Source organism: Zonotrichia leucophrys, chromosome 1A (genome assembly GCF_028769735.1).
Source record: "Zonotrichia leucophrys gambelii isolate GWCS_2022_RI chromosome 1A, RI_Zleu_2.0, whole genome shotgun sequence".
Taxonomy (NCBI): Eukaryota; Metazoa; Chordata; class Aves; order Passeriformes; family Passerellidae; genus Zonotrichia; species Zonotrichia leucophrys.
In genome coordinates this window covers 17,253,805-17,268,402 of record NC_088170.1, presented here as the reverse complement: position 1 = coordinate 17,268,402, position 14,598 = coordinate 17,253,805, and the positions used below count along the sequence as shown (strand labels likewise).

General features: G+C 47.2%; 1 protein-coding gene across 1 annotated transcript in view; it reads right to left on the bottom strand.

The window, feature by feature from the left end:
• The window catches only part of LOC135442219 (very long chain fatty acid elongase 4-like), an 87,415-nt gene that overhangs the window by 18,252 nt on the left and 54,565 nt on the right, over positions 1 to 14,598 (bottom strand). The gene's annotated exons all lie outside the window — the stretch shown is intronic.

Here is a 14,598-nt window from a genome sequence, read left to right as displayed (position 1 = left end):
TGCCACCCTCAACAGAATTTCACCCTCTTCTGCCATAATTTCTTCCATGGTCTTTGTTCATACAGAGATTTTTATGACCTTAAGCTTTTCCTCCACAGCTCTTTAGTCCCCAGGTATACAGCATTTCATTTGATCTCTTCTAAAGCCTTTCAGATTTGCCTACTCCTCCATCAAAATGCAGTAACCAGTGACCAAACCCCATTTTCCTATAAAGAATACCCAGGGGGAAAAAAACCTTCAATCACTTCTGTCACTTCTCACCTTTCTGTTTTTTTACATATAGTACTCCTCTCCACAGTGTTAACTCCCTTAAAAACATATAAAATGCTGAGAGTTTTGAGTAGTATAAGTTTGCATATTTATCTCAGAAATTAAGAGTTTGAGAATATTATTAGTAATCTTAGTGAAAATTTGTAATTAAAAACAAACAAAACAAAACAAAACCCAGAAAACCAAAACCAAATCACCAAACAACCCTGTGGTGATTGCTTAGTCACTGCCTTGTGCTTTGTGCTAGATAAATAAATTTGTGCTGAGTAAATCAAACGTTAAATGCTGCGAGATCAACCCTGGCAGGAGGATATGCTCCTTTTGCAAGGGCTGAAAGGAGGATGCTCCTGGACACCTCTCACCTGAATCTGACAGGGAGGTGATAGCAGCCAGGCTTTGACATGGACTGGCAGAGTCCTGTGCCCATGCAGACCTGGCAGAAAAAAGGGTGGTAAGTCTGGAGCCCAGGCAGGTGTGGTATGGCATGATTGTAACCTGCCAGACTCTCAGCATTCTACCTCTTTTGGCTACTGCAATTAATTAATTAATTGAGCAAGACTAGGGCCGTGCACCATGTGCTTTTCTTTTTATTTTTTTTTAAACTTGGTTTACTTTATCGGGTTTTTTTTCTTTCAAATTAACAGAGAATTGTCAGTGACATCTCTGATCTCTGCTGAATTTCCATTTCCCTCAGGTGAGCAAATTACAAGGCCAAATCTATAAACAGAAAGCATTACATAATTTGTTAAGACTGGAATTTAGTACCATCAGGAACTGTTACAGTTAGGATGGATCCTAAGCTAGTTTGTTTTTTTTTTTCCATTTCTACCACTAGAGGCCTGTAATGTGCTGCACATTTGGAAAACTCTACATTATGTCAGTGACACAAGAGTACCATGAGTACAAACCTGCACCATGATTGTAAAGACATTTCTATGTATTTAATATCAGCTTCTGAAGACAACTTTCTGTCAATGGCAGAACAAGTTCAAATAAGCAACTTTTCAGCAGTTTAATAAGAGAAAACACTTAATAAGCAACTGATTTAATATTTATGAATATTAGCAATTTTCTCCAGCTCTCTTTAAAACCCATGGACTGATCTCTTGTGTAATACTGTTTAGATTGGGATTTACTGAACAGACACCCAGCCAGCTGGTTTCAAGTTAGGAATAAATAGAAATTTAGGAATAAAGATTTACATCTACTGTGTTTGTGCATTTGTTTTGATAGCATAGCATATCTGACATCTTCATTGGTGTTAGTGGTCTGGAAAAAGTACTTCACCTATGCATGAAGGATTAATGCTATCAGAGAAATACTTTTTATTCTAAAGTAATCATAAGAGGTGGGTATTTCCAAAACAATGGTGCTGTTTATAGCATGTTGGGGGGGGGTTGTTTTGGTTTGGCTAGTTTTCATATTGATTTGGCCACCTGATCACTCTGCTTTGCTCTGATAGGCAAATTTTCTGTTTGTACAGAAACAACTTTTCTGTGGATTTCAGAGTAACCCCTGAGATCTGTCTCTAAGTGAATTTCTGTGGGTAAAAACAAGCTGAGCATTCAGACTGTGGTTTTCTATGCCTGAAATCCCCCAGTCCAGGTCAAATAATTACTCTCTTACAAGCTGGCCATCGGTCCATGGGCAGAGCCACTGACATTTCATAATATTCATTTCAGAGCTGCTGCTTCATTGTGAAGAGAACATTTTACACAAGTCACTGCACACCTCTCACTGGAGATGTTTGCAGAGGAAGGCAAATTGCTTCATGGGATATGATTCTTCTCACCTAAATTTACCCACCTGAAAGTTGGATGTCTTCAGCAACCCCAGAGACTCTGGAGACAAACCAGTGTTATTGGGAGTTGAGTCACTGTGCCTGTCAGCTTTGCCATGAATCACCAGTTAGCACTGCTTTGATTTTGTACTGACAAAATAAAGCACCCAGAAGAGCCCAGACAATTAGCTGAGACTTTATGCCTGAGTGTCATTTTTCAAATAAGGGGAGATATCCCTTTTGCTGCCCCAGTGCTGGGTATTGAGGCAGCACTTGTAATATGCAGCTGTGAAGCTCTTGGCTGAGGGCTCTGTGAGGTAATTTCTCTGTGTGGGACATCACGCAAGCAAAGTGAGTGTAAAGACCTGGAGATGCTTTGATTTGCTGGTGCTGCCTCCCCCAGTGCTGAGTGCTAAGTGACTACATAAAACATGAGGGAGTCAGACTTACCCAGAGCCCCGTGGCCAGTCCTCTGCCAGCTGCTGATGGCACAGGGCTGTGACATCCCCACAGGAGGTGCTGTGCTTTCCTGCCCTGACCTTCCCATGCTGGGGCACTGCCACTGTCCTTCTCTGAGCCCAGATCTGGGGGTCACTGCAGAACCTGAGCTCAGCAAAGCAGTGAAAAAGCAAGGGGAGGAGGTGTTTTGGAGGTGGAAGCGCTTCCCTTGCCACCCAAGCTGAAGCCTGGAGGTGACTCATCCTCCTCTGCACCCGCTCTTGCACAGCTCCTTCACGCGCTGTTCTTCCCTTCCTTTCCCTTCTTCTCCCTCTCTGTAGAGGTGATCCAAAAAGTCCTTCTTTCCCAAGGAACTGAGCCTTTTTTTGCTTGGTCACTGGTGTATCCAGCCCTGGTTTTATGCATTGCTTCAGGCACTGCACGAGTTACTGCAAAACAGGGCAGCAAATCTGACACACTTGGTGGAATAAGCATTCCCAGTCAGGGGCTCAGCAGATATTAACTGATGGGGCTCCAGAGAAAATATGACCCTCAGTCCTCCATTTGTCTCTTGGGACAGCAAATGCAAAATGCCCCTGGTGAAGACTTGAAAAGCAGACTGGTTTAAAGTGAGCACAGCTTTGCTGATTTTTAAAACTGTGCTGCTTCTAATTCCCACCAGCATGGGAATGTTCGATAACAGCCTTATTGTGCGCTTCAGCGCCCAGCAAAGCCCATCTTCCCACACACAGCAAGGAGGTGTCTGCTAAAATTAAACGTCATTCTCGCTGGCATTGTAACACTCTGAATTTTCGTGCTGAAATGTGGCATGTGGAAGAGCTGATAAACAAATCCTCTGGGCTGAGCCTTCAAACAGGGGAAGGCAGTAAAGCAGAATTATGCTGCCTCTCCCCAGTTGTAGAACTGGGGCTGTAACAGAGACCATCCGAGCCTCGGTGTCCCTGGCACACTCATCCTAACAAAGCAGAAGTGCCAGAGGACTTGGTGACCCTGGGAAGCTGATCAGCTTCTCCCTCCAGGAAACCCTTACTATGGGAAGCCAGCATTCTCTTCCTGGGGCTGTTAAAGGACACACATACCCCTGGAGTCATCAGGGAAGGCTTCCCTCCTCTTTCTCAAGGCTATAGCAGTAGACTGATGCAAACATTTCAAAAAACTACATGGGAAGTACAGAAGCATCCATCTCATCCTAAGTCCTTCAGCCTGGCTGAGGCTGCCCTTGAGGCAAACAGCTTAGCTCTGCACACAGAGACAGGCTCCCTCAGCTGCTCTGAGCACGTGGGGCTGGTCTGACGCCAGCGGACACCAGCTGAGGCTCAGGTCAGGCCTTTCTCCTGGGCCCGTATGTTTTACAGGACACCGGGGCCTGTTGCATGTGAAGGAGCACTCAACTCCTGTCCTTAATAGAAAGCAAAAATGAGCCTTCTGGTAGTGGAGGTTGAGCACCTCAGCGTGCCTCCATTGCAAATTGTTCTCCTCCCTCGAAAAACATGGGGAACCAACAGAAAAAAGGGAGGTGATAACAATCCAGAAACCACAGCTAGGGATGAGATCCACCACCCAAATTTCATTTTCAGCACTAACTCCCCAATGAGCAGCTTGCTTTAGCCCTTCTAGAAAGTCCTTACCTTCACATGCAAGATGGATATGCACACCAATATCCTTTAGACAAGCTCAGACCACCACAGAAATGTATATAGTATCACGTTTTCTTATCCTGTTACACCTTTTTTGAGAAGAAAGGTGTTCCTCCTGTCTCACTGGAGACTGCAAGCTAAAGCTTTTGTGCTCTGGAGACTTCCCCTCATTCCTCACTTTCTGTACAACACACCAAGAATTTAACACTGAGTTTATAAGTGGCTTCTAAGTTAGGATTTTAACACAGATTATGAGAACACCTGCACTCACAGAATCACAAAATCCTAGGATGGGTCAGGCTGGAAGGGACCACAGTGGGGCAGCTGGTCCCACCTCCCTGCTCCAGCAGGGCCATCCCGCAGCACAGGGCACAGGATTGTGTCCAGAAGGGTCTGGAATATCCCCAGTGAGGAGACTCCACACCCTCTCTGTTCAATCTGTTCAGTCCCCTGTCACTGCCCAGGACAGAAGTTCTGTCTCCTGCCCAGGTGGAACCTCCTGGCCTCAGTCCCTGCCCGTTCCTCTGGTGCCATTGCTGGGCCCTGGAGCAGAGCCTGGGCCCTGCTCGGAGCCCTCCCTGCACACAGGGACACCCAGGGCTGAGGTATGGGTTGGAAAGGGCCTTAAAAATCATTCAGTTCCACCCCTCCTGCCATTGGCAGGGACACCTTCCACTACCCCAGGTTGCTTAGAGCCCCATCCAACCTGTCCTGGAACACTGCCAGGGATGGAGCAGCCACAGCTTCTCTGGGCACCCAGTGCCATGACCTCAGCACCCTCACAGGGAACAATTTCTTCCCAATATCCAATCTAACCTTCCCTTCTGTCAGTGTGAAGCCATTGCCCCTTGTCCTGTCACTCCAGGCCCTTGTCCAGAGTCTCTCTCCATCTTTCCTGTGGGTTCCCTTCAGGCACCGCAAGGCCACAATGACATCACCCCAAAGCATTCTCTTCTCCAGGCTGAACAATCCCGATTCCCTCAGCCTTTCCTCCCAGCAGAGCTGCTCCATCCCTCTGATCCCCTTGGTGTCCCTGTTCTGGCCTGGCTCCAGCAGTTCCCTGTCCTTGCTGGGCTAGGATCCCAGGGTTGGAGGCAACTCTGCAGGGGGACTGAGCAGAGCGGGTCAGAGGGGCAGAATCTCATCCCTTGATCTGCTGGAGTCCATGCAATAAAACATATGGATACTAGAAAAATTCAAGCTTCTTTCTCCCCCCCACCCCAATTTCAGTTTCTTAGCTTATGGATATAGGTAAGGGACAACTCTCCTCAAGCTGATGGAATTTCTACTACTACCAGCATTCTGTTCAGCATGCACACTCAGATGGAGTACAGCTACTGAACACATAAAACAGAGATGCCCTGCATGCAAACACAGATTCTGTTTTTTCTGGAAGTGGAAGCCTCCACAGGCAAGTGATGGCACTCCCACCCCAGTGGCACCCTTCCTGTTCCCATCCTGGAGCAGGGTGGGAAGCAGAGACTGACTTCCCACTCCCAGCATCCTGCTCCCAGCCCACACAGCAAAGGCACTGAGGCAAAAGGCTTGCATGCAGGAGAAGGGGAAGGCAGGGAGAAAGGAAAGTTCCTTCTGGCTTTCAAACCTAAACACCAGATTTAGAGCTCATGAGCAGCTTATGCATTTGGTTTGAGCCAGGTTCAAGTCAGGCAGGTCCTGGGACTACAGCCTCTGCAGTGCTGTCAATGTCTTCCACTGTTGATCTGCAGTTCCTTAACATCATGTGGTGACTGCTCTGGCATCCAGCTCACTTGAAATCTGCTGCTCACAGCCTCAGGGAACAGCCATATCCTTGGAACCCTCATTCCCTCTTTTTCCCCTATTCACAGAGAAGACAATGACTGCAAGAATAGAATGGAATAGAACGAAAATATTTCAGTTGGAAGTGACCCACAATAATAATGTAGTCCAACAGCTGGAGTACGTCAGGGCTGACCAAAGGTTAAGGGCATTGTCCAAATGCCTCTCAAACTATGATGGACCTGGGGCATTGACCACTCCTTCCAGAAGCCTGGTCCAGGGTCTCACCACTCTCTTGGTAAAGAAATGCTTCTCAGCATCCAGTCAAAAATCACACAGGGCAGGGGAATACGCTGCATTTTCTGCTAGTGCAGAGACAGAGAATGGGAAAAGAAAGGATAAATGCCCCCAGAAACCTTTCTCTGAAAAACAGACTTGGATATTTAACACAACTGCCATTGTGCCATTGTTCATGCTGATATTTGTTGTTGTGATCAACTATTAAATTTAGGCAAGAAAACTCTCAAGTAAAGACTGAATGAAGACCAGTTATTTATCATATTTCCTTTTTTTTTTTCCTATGTGCATATTTGAGGGAAAGATTGCATAGAAATGACTTCTTTCTTTCCTTTCAACCCTCTTACCAGTCTGGGATTTCTGCCACTTGACTAAGTTGATTTAGAATTTTTTCTATAATAATTAGGATTTATCTGAAGCTGCTCAAGTGAGCTAGGCATGAGGAACTAGAAATGAAAGACAGGTTGTTACTGTGAAAGAGGTTATTACTTCAGTACCTGACCCTGATTGTGCTGGTCCTCAATTTCTTGTGAGAAATGACAGTAAATGACATCCAGTCCTCGTGGCTTTTGACTGTCAGTGTCTGGGAGGAGACCTGCTGCACTTACAAACTAAAATTAAGTCTGTCCCTCCCCCAAAATAATAAACCTCTCAAAACAGTGGACGCCAAGACCCTTCTGGGACTCCCACGCATTTGTAGAGGATGTATGTATGCTGAAAGGGAATCCTGTCTGTTGTTGCCATCTCAAATGCACAGGAAACACTTCTTTTGTGGATATGAATCCTTCTGTTGCAATTCGCCATGCATAGGAGGTGGCAGGATTTCCTCTAAGAAGAAGTGAAAGTCCTTGCATGCCCCCACACTGATCTATCCTTCAGAATTCCTGTAAGGCCTTGGAGCAGCTTATTTGTCACTTGTTAATCAAACTCAAGGGGCTTTTTAATGTGAAAAAAGTCCTTTGAATGAGACAGTTGAGTGCATCCAGTGAGGGTTGCTCTAAGATGCAGTCTGGCAGTCAGTACAGCTGATATTCGGTTCCAGAACTTTGGCCCAAAGACTGACAACTTTTTTTAGGATTTTTTTTAATTCTATGAAAAATGGGAGGAGGTGTGTGTGTGGGGGTGGGTGTGGGTGTATGTGGAAAATTGCTCTTTTAAAAATCTTCCACATGCTGCCACAGAGCTCAGAGAGAGAGACTCACCAATATTTATGACTCCAGGGTCAGCACTGCTAATTGAATTAACTGAGGCAGTGTTGATTTGCACCATCAGAGAACATGACCCCAAAACATTGTATTTAAATTCATTTTCCCCATGTTTCCAGAGTTCTAGTGAGAGACAAACTGCCTCCCCCTCAGGAGTCATAGGGCAGGTATATAAAATAAGAGCTGTTTGACTCTCCCTGTACCATTAGGGGCAGGGAATGAGGAGAGAATATAGATGGAGTGTATTTGTCAAGGATGAGCAGGAAGGGGATGGAGATCTGCTCATGCTGACATTATTTCCATGATCTCCAGATCTTCCCTGCAGCATCCTACTAATCCCACCCCTACCGAGGCACCCCTTCCTCCAAATGGAGCACTTTGAGACCCTGCTGTGGTTTCTCTGCCAGTGCAGAATCACACACCAGTTCTGCTGTAGCAAGCAGGGATCCTCCTTGCTGTGCATCTCTCCAGGATCCAACCCACCAACTCTGACCATTTGTCCCTAGAGACTGATCACTTCCTGCCATGCTTCAGACACAGAACTTCCTGGCCATCCCACTTCTGCAGGGAATTTCTGGCTTCCCATCCCTCCAACTACTCTGCATCAAACCCAGTTAATGCCATGCACAGAGCCCTGTAACACAGGTGAACTCTGGCTCACCTTGCTAATGCTATCTGCTTACAGCTCAGCTACATCCTCCAAATGATGGCTGCTGGTAATATAAACCTGGTCTCCCTTCACATGATTATATCATTCCTAGAAACTGTAGTTGGCTTTGTAATGGAGCAGGTCCTCTGTGCAGGTCCAAGGGCACTTTCTAGGATTCTGTGGTGATCCTCACGAATTCCTCTGTACTCCAGGTGTCATCTGATGCATCACCAGATGTCACTTGGCTTGGATGCAGAGTGCTGTGCACACCATGGGTTTTCCAAATTCCCATACCAATAAACCACTTGCTCATTCTCCTTGCTGGCTGTTGTTCATGAGAAGCATGAAAATTGCAAGCCACAATTATAAGTTCCTGTCCTTATTTAATTCCCATGAAAAGAGCATGGGAAAAATTCGAGCGGGAGGTGTCCCTGCTCATGGCAGTGGAGATATGGACAAAGGATTTTCCACCCCTCAGTCCCTGGAATTGTTGTTGAGAGGCCAACTTGAACTGCTGCCTGAATGCCGCAGAAACAAATTGGCCAAAGTTGGCAGCTCTGAACCATTGGTAGCCACACTCCCAGAATGGCCTTCAGCTGCCACTTTGACAGGAATCCAGCATTGTTTGGTGGCATTTACCTTAGTGGACAGGTATTTCTCTGCATCAGGGAGAGCAATTTAAGCTTTTAGAACTGTGTCTATATGTTTATTGCTTTTTTTTTGCATTCAAGAATTATTCCTGTCACATCTCAGACTCTGACTCAATTAACATTGGAAAGGTCACCTCACAGAAACTTAGGTAGATGAAGGACAGGAAGTCATACACCATTTCCTGCCCTTCCTTTCTCCAGAAGGGAAAGTCTAAACATTTCCATGCTTGTCCCTGGCTCTGGTTCTATGCAGGGCCAGGAGTCGGACTTGATGGTCCTTGTGGGTCCCTTCTAACTCAGGATATTCTGAGATTCTGTGAGATGACATTATATTAGCTATGACTGTTCAATTTTACATTTTTCTGTAGCCAGCAGAGAAACCTTCCAAAGCAGTGCTTCTTCACTTTTTCTATGGTGATGAAATATGCTTGAAAAACAGTGGAAGCCACTGAATTAGCTGGGAATGCTGGCCTTCAGGCAGTGTGCTCCTGGACATATCAAATTTAGTAATGTGTATTTAATAGTATGGCATTAAGGTGATGATGAGCTGGTTTCACCCTCATAAATCACACATCTCACTGCATGACCCAACTGGATTGTTCCAGTTTTGTTTCAATAATATTTAAGGGACTAGGCCAAGTTAACAGGCTAATTTTCATGCAGTTCATGCCTACAAGTACAGCTTTGCCTGATATTTCTATGTCTCATCCAGCAGTTCCTGGATTATTTACGAGATGGCAGAAGTGAGGTAACTAAAATCCATTGTTATCTGTCTTTCTGTTAACAATAAAAATCATCATGGATTTGCTGTCTGTAGAGCACCTGACTATCCTTCCTGGTTGTGGTGGTTTGATCAGGAAGAAGTGGGAATTCTGGGATGCTGTGGTCAAACCAATGGATGTTCGGAGTTTGATACTGGCACCTGGTGTAGCCAGTGGGGTTTGGACACACCTCCGAGAATACACAGGGGTTAAAAAGCAGAGCTTCGGCCCTGGGAAGCTCTCTTGGGACGTCGAGGAGAAGAGGTCGGATCTCCCTCCCCTGTCCAGCTGCTGTTGCTGGGTGGGGGAGGGGCAGCCATGCGGTAGGCCCGGGGCCTGGACAGAGATGGGGGTGAGAAGGCCCTCAAGGATGGAAGGGTGGAGGAGCAGCCCCAAGAGACATCGGGCAGACATTTCCCCCCCCCAGGAGGGAGAGAGAGAGGGAGTCGGCGAGACGGAATGTGATAGCAGCCGGCCCAGGAGGAGAAAGGGGGGAGAAGGGTGCAGCCCGGCCGGCCGCAGCAGCAGCGCGTGTGGGAGTATCGTCGTTCTGAGACAGGCAGAGACTGAAATTTTTAACCCCTTTCTTTCATGATTGGGGCCTTGCAAGAATGCTGACCCTCCTCGGAGCTGACTAAGAAGGGAGATAAGAGATAAGATGAAACAAGGACCTGGCCCGAAGGACGTAGAGAAGACTGGCTGAGTGAAGAGAGAGATGCTTGGAGTGGCCTTTTGGCTGGACTTTTCTTGTGGCCACGGACTCAGTTTGTTCCTGTGACACAGAGACTGCACTTAGGGGGAGGCAGTGCCTCAGAACCAGGAGGGTTCATCGTGGGGACCCCTCGGCCCCAGGGGATTGGAAAAATATGGGGGGGACAGATGTCCCAAAGCAGAGACTGTGCCTTTTTGGAGTGAGACAAGGCATCCTTAAAAGACAACCCTAAAAGCAGCTCTGGTCCATGCACGGTGGTGAGAGCACTGGGCATGGAAGGAAAATGTCACAAGCGGCAAAAGGACTTTTCCGGGCGGTGCCGAGTGACATGGAAGCACACGAGGTTTCAGTGTGTTTCCAGACGAAGCCTATGGAACAAGAAGGACTCCTCTCCTCTTCATGAACTGAAGTTTGAGTATACTAAAGTGTGGTGCCAGGCTGGGCAGTTGGTGATTTGGGAGAATGTATCGGATTGGGAAATTCAGGTAGTGGGGAGGAGGAAAGTGGTTTTTTGTAAGGTCTTCAATTTTTTTTCCTTTTCCTTATAGTTTTTCCCTATTTTCCTGTAGTTTAGGTAATAAAGTGTTCTTTATGTTTAAGCTGGAGCCTGTTTTGCTTATTCCTGGTCACATCTCACAGCAGACACCAGGGTGAGGGCATTTTCATGGGGGCACTGGCTCTGTGCCAGGCTCAAACCATGACACTGGTACAAAGATGCGGTAGAAGCCATTATGCTGTAGAAGCCACCTCAGTATTCAAGGATTTAGTCCAGCATTAAAAATTAACTTCTAGCTGGAAATCTCACTCTTAATATTCAATCTAAACCTCCTCTCTGTTAGTGTGAAGCCCTTCCCCCTTGTCCTGTCATTCCAGGCCTTTGTCAATAGTCTTTTCATCCTTCCTGTAGACTCCCTTCAGGTGCTGGAAGGCTGCAAGTTGTGTGGATGCTGAGGGCTGCAAAAGGATAGTGGGAGGGAATCAGACATGTAATTTTGCAGACACAGCCTCAAGCCACTGCTTTCCACACCATGGCATGATAGCTAGTGGATGCAACAGTCCTCCAGGATCCTGACTCTGGAAAACTGGAACTGATCCTCATTATTTGGTCCAGCATGCCAAGGCCCATCCAGCCACATTTTTCACTCCCCCCTTCCCCTAGAAACCAGGGTTTCGTAATGCCTGGGCAACACATTGCAGTTTCTGCCCCTTGTTCCCTGCAGGGACTGGTGTTAATCTGGTGGTTCTCTGCTAGTGCTTGTCCTTTGCCTTAAGGATAAACTCAATGCACATTTCAATAATTGCTCTTGCAGTACAAGTTATTCCAGCAGATTCTAACACAAGAGAGGAACGACTGAGAGCAGCACAAAGCCAGTGGGAGGCAGTGCTTGGGGAAAGCCCAGGACCAGAGCTGCAGACCCAGGAAGGAGGAAGCTGCAAACAGCCCAGAGAGCAGAGACAGAGGCAGTCTGTGTGTGGCAGCATTGTCCATCTCCACAAGAACCGTGTGATGAGGCCAGTGATTGACATCTGAGACACAGCAGAGCAGTGCTTGGAAGCACAGGGTCTCTCGCCTCTGTGCTGGCCTTCCTTCACTGCCTCCTCTCATGGTCATGGTTACATCCAGCACCTACCAGCAACATCTTCCCCAAAACCACTATTTTTGTACCTGTTTCCACCAGCACTCCCCTGGATTTCACTGAAAGAAGAAAGAAAACCACTGGAAATAATTGTCCTTGGTGGTCTGGGGGTGCAGCTTATCATGTGTAAGCACAGCCACCTTGTACTCACAGCGATTTACAGCTCCCCTGGGCTAAACCCCCTCTCAGTGTCTGCTGAGCTGGTGCTCACCTATAGCTCAGGATCAGAAGGAGGTGTGCGGGTGGTGAAACACGCTTGGAGGCAGTTCCAGTCACACAAATCCAAAAGAAAATTCACAGAGGAGCCACCTGAAACAGAGCAGTCACTGCAAATTCCACCTCTCTGCCATCATGGAGCATGTTCAAAGCATGAGGGTTTCCAGAGGTCAGGGACACCACAGCAAAAACAAGGCAAAGATAATCTGCTGGGTATTAGTGGAAGGATATGGGTAATAGAAGGTCAGCTAGTTCAGGAGAAGCCCCTTTGATGTTTCAGATCTGCCTGACATCTGAGAAGTCTGCTGCTTTCCAGAGCTGGCAGCAGGAGCTACTGTTTTTCTCAGGGTCTTTTCTCTGTGCCTGTGGTAAGCAAAGCAAGGGCATATTTAGCATTGGCTTGGAAATGCTGTGTTTTGGGATGAGGGAACTCCAAGTCCTTACAGATTACTGCTAGGGAGACTTGTTGTAAAAAGAAAAGGCCCAGAGCTCTTTTCCATTCCTGTTGCCACATTGCCCAGTCACCATGTCACCTTCCTTAGATTTGCCTAGGGCTGGCATCCAAGGACACGGATTCAAAATAAGCTTCTACTGCCCTGCCTCCCTAGGTTTTCTTCTACCCCACAGCAACTATCACATTCCCAGCATTGCTTAAGGGGTGAAACGCCAGAGGGCTTTTGCTGGAGGGTACATGTGGCTTAAAATTGTAAGAGTGTAGGTTTAGATTGGATATTGGGAAGAAATTGTTTCTTGCGAGAGTGCTGAGGCCCTGGCACAGGGTGCCCAGAGAAGGGTGCTGTGGCTGCTCCATCTGTGGAAGTGTCCAAGGCCTGGTTGGATGGGGTTCTGAGCAACCTGGAATAATGGAGGGTGTCCCTATCCATGGTAGGGGCTGGAATGAGATCATCTTCAAGATCCCTTCCAATGCAGGCCATTCTAGGATTCCATGATGATTCTCTGTCGATCAAAACTGAGAAACAAAGGGTGGCAGCCAGCTCAGAACCTGTGTCTTTCAGGTGAGAGGTCAGGAGCAGCACTTTCCAGTCCTGGTTTTTGGACCACAGCACAGCTTTACTGTTGCTAAGCAAGTCAAAACTCTAGCCTCAAGAAGTCAGGGCCACAGCTAAGCCAGCAGCCTGAAACCTGACCTGGATTTATTCTGTGAGCATGTTTTCCTATGCTTGGGGTGTGACTGTGCTTGGATGTGGGGATGGCATACAGATCTGATTGCACAGTTAATCCTTCATTACAAAGGTACTTGCTGCCTTCTCAACTGGTAGGAGGGAGGCAGACAGACAGATGAAACCCCGACATTTTCTCTGCACAGAATTAGAGACCTGGACTTCTCCAGAGGGGAAATGCTGCTGGATACTGCCAAAAAAAAAAGACTTTGCTGTGCTCAAATTTCCCTGACTTAGGTCTGTTTGGGGACACAGAGATGGAGCTGCTGCTACAAAATGTCTCCTACCCACAGAGCTCTTGATAACGTTTTCCTCATGGCTCCCAAGCTCCTCTGTCTCCACAGGGAACAAAAGAACATTCCCATTGCCTTTGCAACACAAACGCATCCTCACCTCAGCCAGCTGCATCAATCCCGAGCCTTTTGTAAAGCAAATCCTTTTTGAGGAACTCCACTTTGAGCTCCACTGGCTTGTTCCTGCAGGCAGAGCTCTCCAGGGCTGGGACTGCATCGTGGCTCGGCTCAGCTCAGGTCACTCCGTGCGCAGCACCAGCATCTGCAAAGTCATCGAGCCTTGGCTGCAGAGCGCTGTGCCGAGCCCGAGCCCAGCTCCGCGGGCACTGCGCATTCCTGCCGCCAGGAACAGGAACAGGCTCCGGGAGCACGGGCAGCCTCGCAGTGACCTTGCCAAGTCCGCCAGAGAGCAGAGGGGCACAGGAGCCCAGGCTCTCCCGGAGCGGGGCACAGCCTGTCACAACATTCATTCTGAATTCCCCTCTCGCTCTGCCCCGTCTCCATCCTCATCTCTGGTGGAGGACAGGAGAGGTTGCTGGATCACCTGGTCATGCCCAGCTGTCGTCATGCCCATGACGACTGCAGTTTAATTATAGGAAGTTGTCTTGGCCCAGCTCCAAAAGCCAAGGACTCAGGTCTGGTATCCAATCATTTATTTCCCCCGCAACTCAGGAACACTAAGCCTCTGCAACTCCAAACAGCTCAGACTACTGGACCAGTTCTTTAGAGATGACTGTTCTTGATCATCTTGTTCTTTCTTTTTAAGAAACAACTTCACTTTCTATGATATTTCAGGTAGAAACTTCTGAGCAGAGCCACTCACTGTAAAATAATGAGCACACAACCCTGAAAAATGAGCTGCAGTGATGTTTTATACAACCAAAAAGGAAGGGAGGAGAAGAAGAAAACACTAATTACATCTGGATGCACCCACAGTGTCGCTATTGCACTGGTAATTATGCCAAGATTGTACAATTTTTTTAAATATCAAGAAGATGATAGGTTCTTTAATATCACATTCTTTAACAGCACATGTTAATATCACATATCTTTAATATCACATTTCACACAAGGGCTGTGTGAAGCTATTTCA